The sequence below is a fragment of the Gobio gobio genome (assembly GCF_949357685.1).
Source record: "Gobio gobio genome assembly, chromosome: 4".
NCBI classification, from domain to species: domain Eukaryota; kingdom Metazoa; phylum Chordata; class Actinopteri; order Cypriniformes; family Gobionidae; genus Gobio; species Gobio gobio.
This window is the reverse complement of record NC_137100.1, coordinates 61,306,320-61,319,406: the sequence shown is the minus strand read 5'-3', so window position 1 is coordinate 61,319,406 and position 13,087 is coordinate 61,306,320. Positions and strand designations below refer to the sequence as shown.

The 13,087-nt window shown below is 39.9% G+C and overlaps 1 protein-coding gene across 1 annotated transcript in view; it reads right to left on the bottom strand.

Moving 5' to 3' along the window:
- bmpr1ba (bone morphogenetic protein receptor, type IBa) overlaps positions 1 to 13,087 on the bottom strand; it is a 117,509-nt gene that overhangs the window by 54,711 nt on the left and 49,711 nt on the right. Inside the window, exon 3 of the mRNA XM_079815879.1 lies at positions 12,037 to 12,102. The gene's annotated coding sequence lies outside the window, so the exon portion shown is untranslated. The remainder of the gene's footprint in view (positions 1 to 12,036; positions 12,103 to 13,087) is intronic.

The following is a 13,087-nucleotide window of genomic DNA, read 5'->3' as shown; positions in this document are numbered from 1 at the left end:
TGTTTGCTCCTGTTTTCACAGCTGACAGAAGCGATGCGTTAGTCTGTTAAAGGAGCGTTCGTCAGCTTTTGGTTCATGTGAGTGTGTGTTTTGATGCCATTAGGAGAGGTGAGTGTGCTGTCGCTGCCATTATGTGGTGTGTGTCATAAAGTGAGGTGTTGATTGTCCAAATGTGGAGGTGTAAGAATCAGCAGCAAAAAATAGACCTTCAGCTGTCTGAACAACACGCGCATGCTGTCCAATACTGTGATCTCCTAAATAGCACTGAAACTAATAAAAGCATAAACAGTTTAAGCCCGTAGCTGCTCAGACAATGGCTATGTTCCTAAACCTATTGAGCTGCCTCTGTAGGTCGTATTTTAAGGCTGTACTCAAAGATATCCTGGTCAAACCGTGAGGGAGCATTGCATTTATCTGGGATTGCAGTGAAAGCAATGCATTGCAACAAGCCCACTGGAGAAAAAAATACCGGCAAAGTGAGAGAAAAGTTCATTATAAACATATTTTTTAATACCAAGAAGTATCAATAAAAGGTTTAAATTGAATTTAATATTTTGCTCAACATTTATGCGTCTTTCCTTTTCAGAGTATAACATTACATATGATGCTGCTCACTCTGCTTTGGAACAGAGCTTCTGTGTGTATGCGTGTGCGAGAGAGTACCTCAAAGGTCAGGGTTTGCAGAGAGAAAGGTCAGAGGTCAGTGTAATGACCTGAAGAGCTTCAACGACCTCACACCTGTTTGAGATCATCCGTTTGGTCACATACCATCACACACACACACACAATATACACCAGTGTTTTCTGGACCACTATTGAGACACTGAATTCACCGCTCTCAATAAGCATTGAAATGCACTGCAACGTCCAATTTGTGAACTAATCATCTTTTTAATTAATTTCGTCAAAATGAGTCCGTCTGAAACTAAGCTATGTTTGGACTGGCATACTACTAGGGATGTCACAATAACAAAATTCCAGTAGTCGGTACCAATACCATACAAATTCTACAGTACTACTCGGGACCAATTTCGGTACCACAGCAAAATGTTTTTATTTTAATTTTATTACACTTTTTTTTTTTTATTAAATTAATTTCAATAAGTTTATTATTTATGATAATCTTTATAAGTAAATAATACATACACATTTAAAGACTGTATGCTGTTTAAAAGTAAACATTGTTTATAAAAAAGATCAAGTGAAAAATAAGCAACCATCTAGGCATAATTATTATTATTAGTAGAGACCAGTGATGCGCGGGTCAATGTATAAACAACCCGCACCCGACCGACGTTTTCAACTAACCCGCCCGCAACTCGGACCGCAAAAAAAAAAGAAGAAAATATTGTACCCGACCCGCTTCCTGACCCGCATTTTTTAAAAGTAGTAAATGCTCATCGTAGCTCATTGGGCCATTGAGAAAATGTTTCAGGCCCTGACGTGGTGTGCTCAGAGGTGCAGCAGCGAGAGCAGGAAGTTCTTGAGGCGGCCCATCATTTTCCATTTCAGCTCCAGATGCATATTATTGATGAACGCGATGTTTATGTTTCGACCCGGCTTGAAGAATTCATCAGCCCACATTTGGAAAACATTTGGAAAAGTGTGAAAGCCCTTAGGAGCGCAAACTGTTATTTTTCTGAATGCTGTATGATATAGCCTAGTGTTATGTAATTCAGGCTTGATTTATTCATTTATTTCGTTTAATTTTCTTAACAATTAAGATGCTGCATGTGTTTATCCAGTCTAATCGAAGTGTGCGTCTCTCCCCCGACTTTCCCAACAAAAATCCCGCCCCCTCTCAGAAAATACATAAAACTGACTTTAAATGCGTTTAAAAGTAGCCTATTAAAATGGTACAATGGCATCAGTTCAACGTTTTGGGAAATCGGGCATTTTGTCCCGCGTCAGCATTTATTCAAAAGTTAATAACGCTCAACATTCAAAAGGTAAATAAGGATTTATTGACGATCCGACCGACCGTGACCCGAATATCATTAAAAATATTTTTGGATGACTCGTAACCGCGGGTAACCGCGGGTGGCCGCGGGCACCCGCTCATTTTGGATCAACCCGCGCATCACTGGTAGAGACGTATTATTATTACATAGAGACGTAGCTAAATCTACTGTAGGCTACAACAGTAGCCTAATATATTCTGTCAATTTATTCACGTTAAACCAGACTTTTATTTTTATGGGTTGCTGTGAACTGTTCATTATATGGTAAATTCTCATGAAGTGACGTTTTATGCGTTCGTGACTGAGCGACTGAACGCAGCTGCGGGTACCGAATATCCTCGGGAGCCGGTACTACCGGTACTAAAGAAATGCTGGTATAGTCACATTTTTACAATTTCAGTACCGACTTGGTACCGAAGTAGGGCTGGGCGATAAAACGATAACGATATGTATCGCGATAGACACGTAATCGATATAAATAAAAAATGCGTTCGATAAAAAGTTCGAAGAAAAAAAAATTTGTCGTCGGAAGAAACCAGAAGTTTGGTTGCATGAACAAAGGCACTCGCTCTCTGGTAACCAAGCAACATAGGGAGTGACATGCTAACAGCCAATCATGTAACTCATGTAAATATCATGTTTGGTTGCGCCATATCGTTGTCTCGTGTTGGATTCATTCTTCAGTAACAGAACCGGCGTGGAGTGATAAGTGGAAAATGAGTGCCGCAGCGAGCGAGGAAATTGTTGATAAAACAGGAAAACAAGTCATCTCGCCAGTATGGCAGTTTTTTGGATTTTATAAGTCTGACCGTAGTCAGACCAATGTCGTCTGCAAATTATGCAAGACTGTCGTCCCCACCAAGACTGGTAATACCACAAACTTGTTTTACCAGCCTGGTTTATACTTTCATCTGGCTCCGCAGCGCGCGCCTCGTTCGTTTGGGGACGTGTTTATATTCTACGCGCTCGCCGTTGTGCTATTCTTGACTTTGGCTGAATCCGAAATCGCTCCCTAAACCCTCAATCACTATTCCCTACTTTAGTCCACTAATATAGTTCACTTGAAGGAGTGAATGAAAACAAGTGAGTGAATTCGGACAGCCGCTGTGTGTACATCGGCTGTACACTCGTTATTGCGGTGCAAAGTTGAATAGAATGAGTGCACTTAATAAAGTCCAATATCGTTTCGGACACCACTACAAATGGCTGTCCCCTCAAATAATGCCCTATTTAAGGGTATAGGGAAAGATTTCGGATTCAGCCTTTGAAACTACATGGAGAGGTAATGTTACTCTGCTTCAGTGCCTTATGACAAAGCATCTAAACGGTAACAGTTACAAAGAAATAACGAAGGCACTGCACCTTAATGTTAAGAGATAATTGTTAAGTGTTTGTGATTTTAGACTTGTTTATATTTTAATTATTTGAGTGTCTTCCATGGCGGTGTTAACATTTCTGCTTTTATAACTGAGGGGATTATAATCAGAGGAAGGTTACGTTTAAAATAAAAATGTTTAAAATGTAAAAAAAAAATGATCCTGGTCCTTATTTTAAATAGGTTATAAAAAAGAATCGATAATTATCGATATCGAACGATATGAAACGCTTATATCGTGATGCAGTTATACACCATATCGCCCAGCCCTATACCAAAGTACCGGTACTTGTGACATCCCTACATACTACTATAATATTTTTACAGAATGCAGAATACTGAGCATGGTATACTCACTACTACAACATGTACAGGACACAACCAGACCGCACGTCAGGGACACTAGAAATGGAGTAGTATCCCACAATGCAATGCACCTAACCTTTTTACTTAATGTTTTGAATGCAAAAACTGCAAAATGTGCAGATATTATTGCCTTAGTTCCAAAGTGATGACTGGGCGCCATTAAAAAACATGCACATATTGAGGTCATGTCATGTGACACTATTGTTTGAACAACAAGAGGGTGAGTAAATGTCAGAATTACCATTTTTGCATGAAAACAAATCATCTAAATTTATCATAACACTACACTTACATTTGTCAAAACACTAAATGTTTGTTGTTTTGCATTTTATTATTGTCTAGAATCAATCGGAACGGTCAACGGCACACAGACAGTGAGGCAGAGTGAGTGTGTGCGTGTGTGTGCGTGTGTGTGCGTGTACATGTTTTTCTAGCCTGGTGGGGACTTCAACCTGACTGTAGACAGACTCATGGGGACTCGTGTCACCGTGGGGACCTAAATTGAGGTCCCCACGGGCACAAAAGCTTATAAATCATTTAGAATGAGTTTTTATGAAAATGTAAAAATGCAGAATGTCTCCTGTGAGGGTTAGGTTTAGGGGCAGGTGCAGTGTAAGGGGATAGAAAATACGGTTTGTACAGTATAAAAACCATTACGCCTATGGTGAGTCCCCAGAAGGATAGCGCACCAGACATGTGTGTATGTGTGTGTGTGTGTGTGTGTGTGTGTGTGTGTGTGTGTGTGTGTGTGTGTGTGTGTGTGTGAGTGGGCCGTGAGGGGAATGTGTTAGAGTTCAACATGGGTGAATGGAACATAATCAGCACATGCTCTAAATTTATTCTGCTTAAACAAAGACAAACACGCACACACTTTCACACACTAACGAGGGCCATAGCGGCTCCGCTGCCACCTGGCTCATCCCTCCAATTAGGAATTCCCTAACGAGGTGCCAATTAGAGGAAAAGAAAGAATGATACAAAAGCAAAGGGTCTCAGAGGGCAGAAAATATTAAACAGAGAGAGAAAGAGACAGACAACAAGGCAAGAGGAAGTGATGGCAATTACACATGACAAGACCGAAATGTGTCTGTTTAGACTCTCTATTTGATCTAGTTTTGCTTTTTCCTCGTTATCGTCAGGAGTTTAAAGGGCAAATGTTTGACATTTGTGAAAGTGCTAAAAGTGGTCAAACGAAGACCCTTATTCACCCTAAATCTTTCTGGATGGGTGGTATATAGAGTTGGGCATCGTTTGTTTTTTTTACGATACTGGTGCCAAACAGATACTTTTAAAACAGTACCGGTGCCTAAACGGATACTTTTTCTTTCTTTTTTTTAAAGAGCCACAAAACGATGGTGGATGACATTAAAGAATGGCCTTTTATTGAATTTTTTTTATTATTATTTAAATTGAACAATTTATCGAAAGTTTAAAGTATACTTAAATATATAAATATAAATAAATACAAAACACATTTTACTTAAATTCACAGTAAAACCTAAGCCACCTAACCCAACTACAATAGGCCTAATAAAACTTCTTATAACCGCAAAATAGTCTGTATTCTTGGTCTGCTACAAACCAGCTTCAAGGTTCAGCTTTATTTTGAAATATGACCATATTCTCTGGCTAAATATTTTAGAACGCGTCGCGTCATGCTTCTCACATGACACACAGAGGCCACAATAGTGCTGTATGACAGATGTATCGGGTTTATTTATTTCATTTTTTCTTTTTTATTCAGAAAACTTAAAGGGGTGATGAACTGAGAAATCAACTTCCCCTTGAGCTTTTGATATATAAAAGGTCATGGTAATATAAGAATTTCCTGTAAGTTTCAGAGCTGAAAACTTCCTTGTTAGTCAAAGAAAAGCTTTTATTGACACCAGGACCAGAAAACGAGAGATCTCAAAATATGCGGATCTCTTACGTAACAGGACCTAGACGCCGCCTCTACAGATAAATATGCTTCTGTAGCCCCACCCACCGACTCGTGAGCTAAGGATCGCGCTACCAAGCTATAAACATGGCGTTGCAGTCCCTGCATAAGCTTCCTTCTGAACACACACTTATGTGAGTAGGCTAAAACATGTTTTTTTTTATACGTGTTAGTTTTGCATAACATTACAGATCGTTTGAAATCTATTGATTACATACCTTAGCACGCTGTCCGCGCGAGTGAGTGAGTGTGTGATTTAATCATTGTGTTTGTTTGATATTTTGCGAGTCCTCTGAGCATTTCCCCAGACAATACCCATATGGACTGACGGTAGCTAAAGCTCATTAAATATGCAAATTTTATCCAATCCTAGCCGTGGGCGTTTACTTCCAAGTGTTCAGTGCGGCACGCCCATCAAATCCGAGTGTTTTTCAGAGAGCCTCAAAACCAAGGCAGAAAATAGCCTATTACTTATTCATTATGATGTTTCTTAATGTAAAAACCACACAAACGTTGACCTCAGACAACAGTATAATTTAGAAAAAAAAGCCAGTTCATGACACCTTTATGTCACAAACTATCTGATATTCTGATTTTCAAATATGTCTAAGTGAATGTGAGTGAGTTGATCTATAATGTTAGTCCACCATGTTAGGCACCATGCCACCATGTTAGTTTGCGCCCCAGAGAATCGGACCTGTCGGATTTATAACACGTACATTCATCCTCGTCTCACGAAATGAAAGTACATGACCGCTGAACTTGGAGAAGAATAGAGTAAACTATAAGTAGTTACTATATACTGTGTATCTGATATGAATAAAACAACACGTAATCAAATTATAACTGAGAGGATTATTATTGCCGCTTCTATAGACATCAATGTGTTTTTTGCTAGTAGGTATGTGCATTTAAATGTCTGGAACCTAAAATAAGCATGATGTGGTTGAAAACACTGAATAGTTGTGATATGTGACGAGTGCTGAGCGAGCCTGTCTCTGGCTCGGAACCAGCCAAAGGGCGAAAGCACGTTTGAATTTAGGTGGCACCGAAATCTGCGTTCTGATTCGGTCCGGTTACATACCGGTTATATAGGTGCCATATTGATACCCAACCCTAGTGGTATAGCGGTTAAAGATTAGGGTGGTAACGGAAAGGTTGTAGGTTAGAACCCTGGAAAAGTTTTGTTCAAGACAAAAATGGTATGTATGGTTGGGCTGATATTAAAATTATGGGTGATTTAAAGGGTTCATGCAAAAATGGAAATGATCCCTTAATTTACTCTTACCCTAAAGACATCCTAGTTGTAAATTACTTTCTTCTTTCAGTCAAACACAATCGGCATTATATATTTATAAAAAAAATCCTGGTTCTTCCAAGCTTTATAGTGGGAGTGAATGGTACCCTAGATTTTGAAAAAAGCACATCCCTCCATCCTAAAAGTAAAGGCCCTTTCACACGGACACGTAGCGGAAAAGCGAAGGGAAAAAGCGAATATTTCACATGCGAATAGTTCGCGTCAAAACCATTCACATCAGCCATGACGCAAATTTGCGTTGTGTGACGTTTCAGAGCTCCAACATTCCAAAACATTCGCACCGACAGTTGAGAAAACACGGACACTTCATCATCCAGTGAAGACCAGCTTTTCCTTTTCTTTAAAAGAACAGAGTCTGAAGGGGAGTTTGCTAATCTTGTACAAGAGCTTAAACTTTATCATGGCCGGTTCTGCACTTCTGACCTCGAGACAGTAGCACCGCATCTGACGAGACAAACCACACACTTCAGGGAACCAATCGATCCGGAGCCGCTGTTTACAGCTATGTTTCCAGATGAGTCACAATGTAAACATTTAAGTGGCACAGTCGTACTGACGGAAACACATTCACTTTCCATAGTCGAGGACACAATTAGGTTTAGAAAAAAAATCTACTTTTACCTCAAAAGGTTATGTTATCGTTGTCTGTAGCCTACAGCGACTTGCATGTACTCCCACAGGAGCTGTAATCTTGTGAGAAATCCGATACCTTGCAACGGTTAATATTGACTGAATAGCTAGTGACATCAACTGGACATTTTGTCACCTTGTTTCCTTGTATGTGATTGGTTGAAGCCTTTTCTATCGCTGCAAGAGTAAAAAAAATCGGCATAGAAGCGGAAAAAATAAAAGTTCTCTCACCGCAGCACATTTGCGTTCGGTGTGGAAGCACTCATTCCACAAACAGCTGATCAAGAAAATAAAACCATTGCATGAATTATTTGTGCGTCAAAATCACGTCCAGTGTTAAAGGACCTTTATCCATACAGCTCGAGGGGGTTAATAAAGGCCTTCTGAAGCGAAGCCATGCGTATTTGTGAGAGAAATATTTACAACTTTATGAACTACAATCACTGGCTTCCGGGGACGGCCATACGCAAGTCGAGTTCTGGCGGAAGAGTGACCTCTGACCCGACGCATGACATAGGATGTAGGAGTAGCGTAAGCTCAGGTGAGAGTAGACGCGTCTCGCAGTCAGCGGCGGCTCGTCAGGGGAGGCAAAGGAGCCACAGCCTACCCAAAATTGTGAAAATGACGATTTGATGTTAATAAAATTCCCACTTATTAATTTCATGTCTCAGAATGTGCATTTATTGTTTTTGTCGTTGAAATTACAACTCTGACTGTAACCACCTCGCTCTTCCTCGAATGTGCCGAATCTGCGAAACGTGAGCCTGAGGGGATAGAGAAGGGGAGGGCGAGGCAAATCCATAGACACAATTAGCCAATCACCATCGAGTATTTCACTTATAGCGATTAGGAGTGTTGAGAAAAGTAACATGGCAGAGGAGGCTAGCTTCCCTTGGTATATCAACCAATCAATCGAAAAGACGTAAATTACGTGATATTCGTTTGAACTGCTACCGCTGAGGTACCAACTACATATGGAGAGTAGAGATATTGAATATTTGATCGCAAACAAATTGATCAAACTATTGAACAATAGCTACAAATTTAAAAAGAAGGAAGACCCCAAACCTATAGGCTAAGATACAGGCTACAGCAATCAGCTTCACTAAACGGCCAAACGTGCTCCTTTACCACAGACATTTAAAGGACAGTCTAGGTGATTCAAGTGATAGGCTAGGTGAGTGAAATTATAGTTATATTCTCTTGCTGTATAAGTGTTGTTTTCTGTACATTTTCTGTCTAAAAGTGACCAAAAAAGCCATTTTAAAACAGCTTAAAAAACCTTGAAAGTGGATCCGACTGCTAATATTTTGTGTGCCTTCTCTATTTTAAAACCCACCAGCCGTCACTGCTCGTAGTTCAAATAAATAGGGCTGGGCAACAAACTAAAGCTCCCATATTTCTCTTTAAAAATTCTCATTTTAGACTTCTAATTCGTGACCGGTGTTTTGTTTTGCTCTATCCTCTGCACTTCCACGTTCAACAAGGGTTAGAGGTCACTCTTCTGCTGGAACTAGACTTGCGCACGGCCATTACCGGAAGCCAGTGATTATAGATTATAAAGTTATAAATATGGCCTTTATTAACCCCCTGGAGCCTTATGAAATCTAAGTTACCATTCAGTCCCATTATAAAGCTTGGAGGAGCCAGTATATTTTTTATATAATTCAGATTGTGTTTGGTTGAAAGCCGATTGTCATATAATACACCTAGGATGGGTTGAGGGTGAATAGATTATGGGATAATTTTCATTTTTGGGTGAACTAACCCTTAAAAGGTATTTGGTGCTCTAACGGTTAATAAACAAAACTGTATGTATCTTGTGGAAGAACATTGTAGCCGGAGCTACTTCTCTCTGTTTATGTCTATGACGAGTCACGCAGGTATTGGGCTACCCTGCAGCGGTTGTCGTCCCGACTGGCCTAAAATAGTCTGAATATAAACTCTTTATAGGCATACCATAGTGATCCAGGATAAGAAAAAAACACAGTTTGGAAGATGGATTCATGATGTACTCGCTCATTACATAAATCTCACCAATTTTGAACAAACAAACGTTACATAGCGAACCTTTAAATGAGACGAATACATTTCTTAATATGGCCCAAAACTTATAAATGGGTGATAATTAAACATAAAATAAATTCACTGACTTTAAGTAAGCATTAGATGATGGCAAAGGTAATCTAAATGTAAAAATAGAGGAAATTAAATTATATAAATCCTGATAAATAAATAAAAATCTCTAATCTCGGGCTGTTAAACAAAGATGAATTCACTAAGAATTAATTGTAGCCACTTATAGTGTCATTTAGTCCCAATTCACACAAAAAATGAAGCAAATCAGGTAATGGCATAAACATTGCCACAACATGTCTGGACATAAAACCTCAACTGTTTTTACACCTGCATGTCTCCAAAAAAAATTACGCAAATGGATCCTACTTAAAGCTCTGATAACAACCCCCACACAGACATTCCACTGAAGGTCAGGACCTCTGAACATGACCTCCGACCTCTGTCTTAGGATCAGTCAGTCAGAGCACTGTGACAAAGTCGACTGCCTGTGAAAACATACAATATCCCACCCGGAAGAAAAGAAAGACAGATGAATGGAGTAAAGAGACCAAGAGGAGAAAGGATGAGGAATTGAAGCGTGCATGAGTCTTTATATCACTCGGCTTAGTCTGACCACAAACCGCCCACTTGGACAGGAAGAGATTGTTTGAGTGATATGTAAATGTGCCAACCACTTTGTTTTTTCTTTGCATGTCATACAAAAAAAAAAGGGGAGGGGGTCTTAAAATAGATCATACCATATACAGGCATGGAAAAAAGGAATTTACTTGATAGGCTAATAAATGCCTCAAAATGAAATTGTGATTATCGGCCAAAGATTTTAATGCAGCCTGGGAATTTGAAAAAGGTGACCAGTTTGATTCACAGCGAACTCGAATTTGTGGCCCAAATCCAGCCAAATACATTTTTGCCATATTTAAAGCAATATGCATGAGACCTGGCATCGAGGTTTGTCTGGTTAGCCCCTGCTGGTTAAGATGCGCTACTTACCATATATTGATACCAAAAAAGTCTCTCTCGCTCTCTCGCTCTCGAAAGCCATTCAATATATAGCATATATCTATTGAAATATATACTAATATATAAACAGATGAAAAGTGCAATGAGACCAACCTGATTATGTTATTTTCAGTGCATCATGGGAATGGGCGGCTGCTACCGAGTTCTTTTGGATTATTGGTAATGTGGTTCTTCAAACGGACTGAGGGTAGAGTAGGTTTTTTTTAAAGCATTTTAATCCCTTAAAGGGTTAGTTCACCCCAAAATTTAAATTCAGTCATCATTTACTCATCCTCATGTCGTTCCACACCTGTAAGACTTTCTTTCATCTTCAGAACACAAATTAAGCTCTTTCTGATGAAATCTGAGAGCTTTCCATCTCTCCATTGAGAGCTATGCAACTATCACTTTGACGCTTCAAAAAGTTCATAAAGAGATAAAACTAATTAATATGAATTGAGCGGTTTAGTCCAAATTTTCAGAAAAGACTTGATCGTTTTATATGATGAACAGATTGAAGTTAGGCTTTTATTCACATATAAACATTCATCAATTCACACATCCGTTGTGGTAAACAAAAGCTCAAGCATGTTCTCTTGACGTGTGAGATCCAATGAGGTTCATTCTCGTGTTACGCATCACGTTTGAGCTTCCGCTAGAGGTTTGTTCCCATGCATCAAGCAGGTTGGGTTGAGTCTTACAGGTTTGGAACAACATGAGGGTGAGTATAATGGCAGAATTTTCATTTTTTGGTGAACTATTCCATTAACAGTCTCAGATGCTCACAACAGATCCGCCTTGAACCGTTTATGCATTTTCATTACAAATCACTTCCGCAAAAGGAGATTTTACTTCCATAACCTGACTGTTATGCTCTGTCCCCAATGACACACAACCCTGGTGTGTGTGTGAGCAGGTGGTGGAGTGGATCTAGGGGTCAGCAGTCGTGCTTCAGCTCCCAAATATAGAGCGTCCGTGTCACCGACTACGAGATGCAGATCTCATATCATGCCACAGTCGACCCTCTCTCTCCCGTTCACACTACAGTCTTTATCTGCCCTCCACAGACTGGCATTCAGAGCAGTATCATGTGTGTAGTGTTGTCTGTCTGTTGTCTGTACACTCACCAGAAACATAAAACCACCTAAAGGCCTCCCGAGCATGACCTCTGACCTCTCTTCCTCTCCACAGATATGAGACTCCTGCCCACTCTCTCTGCTAATACGGAGTGTGTTTACGCACATATAGGTTATGGCTTCCGCGTTGATCACGTTACGGTGGTATAAACTTTACCGGTGACAGCAGGGTCTCGACCAGCAGTGAACGCATATGTAAGGTAAAGCTGTGTTGAGTGTGTGTGACTGTTTACCTGCGCAGGTATCGCTGCCCGCATACATTAGCTCCCACGAATCATCGAACACTGAGCATTGGAAATCTGTAGAAACAGACAATACCATTGTTTTACAATTACAAAGGCAAGCAAATCTATTTGAACAAATACGACTTATGGGATCCCATAAAGTATATAGAAGCTGAAGCCTTCTATTGGTCGACCTTTTTCAATTTAGAAAATAGCAGTGCGCTGCGTTAAGAAATCGCCCGAATCAGTCTCATCAAGGTAACGTTCACCACTATGGAAGGCCCGCCTCTCCATTCATTCGATTGGACAATAGAAAAAAAAACGCGATGACGTCGGGCGCTTTTATCGCTCAGAGTTGATTTTTTTCTCAACTTTAGGCGCTCAGAGTGCTCCTTCTAAAACGTGAGGCGCAGCAGGCGGTTAAAACGCGAGGGGCACATAAGCAGCGTGCATAACGTTCTCTGCCAACAGAAATCTATTCAAATGAAAGAACAGATGCAGCCGGATCATTTTCATAATGACCAACACGATCTACCAAGAGCAGTGCAAATTAGCGTCTGGTTTAAGACATGCTTTTTTGGGGCAGTAAATAATGTCGCAAACACCAGTAAATTGACGAGCGCGAACCTTAGTAAATCACCTCGCGTGAATCATTTAAATACTCTCCTCACATTTGCGTCTGAAAGGGAAACCCCTACAAATTAGGAATGCACCGAAATGAAAATTCTTGGCCGAAGCCGAATATAATGAAACACTTTGCCGAATACCGAACATGGTTCACCATTGCAGAAATTAAATAGTAAAAATTAACTTTTTACTATTTTGTCTTGCTTTCCAGAGAAAAATAAATAAATTACAAAACTACAATTTAAAAATATTTATTTAACACTGAACATTTTTTTTACATTCCAGCAGACATAACATAGGGCAATGGAACTTAATATAACTTAAAATAAGTAAAATTTCTCTCTGCGCTTTCCATCTCCTGCGCAGTGCATTTCCTGACAATCTCCATCACCAAGCGGCTTTCCCAAATCCAACTCGGCCTGATTCATTTCTC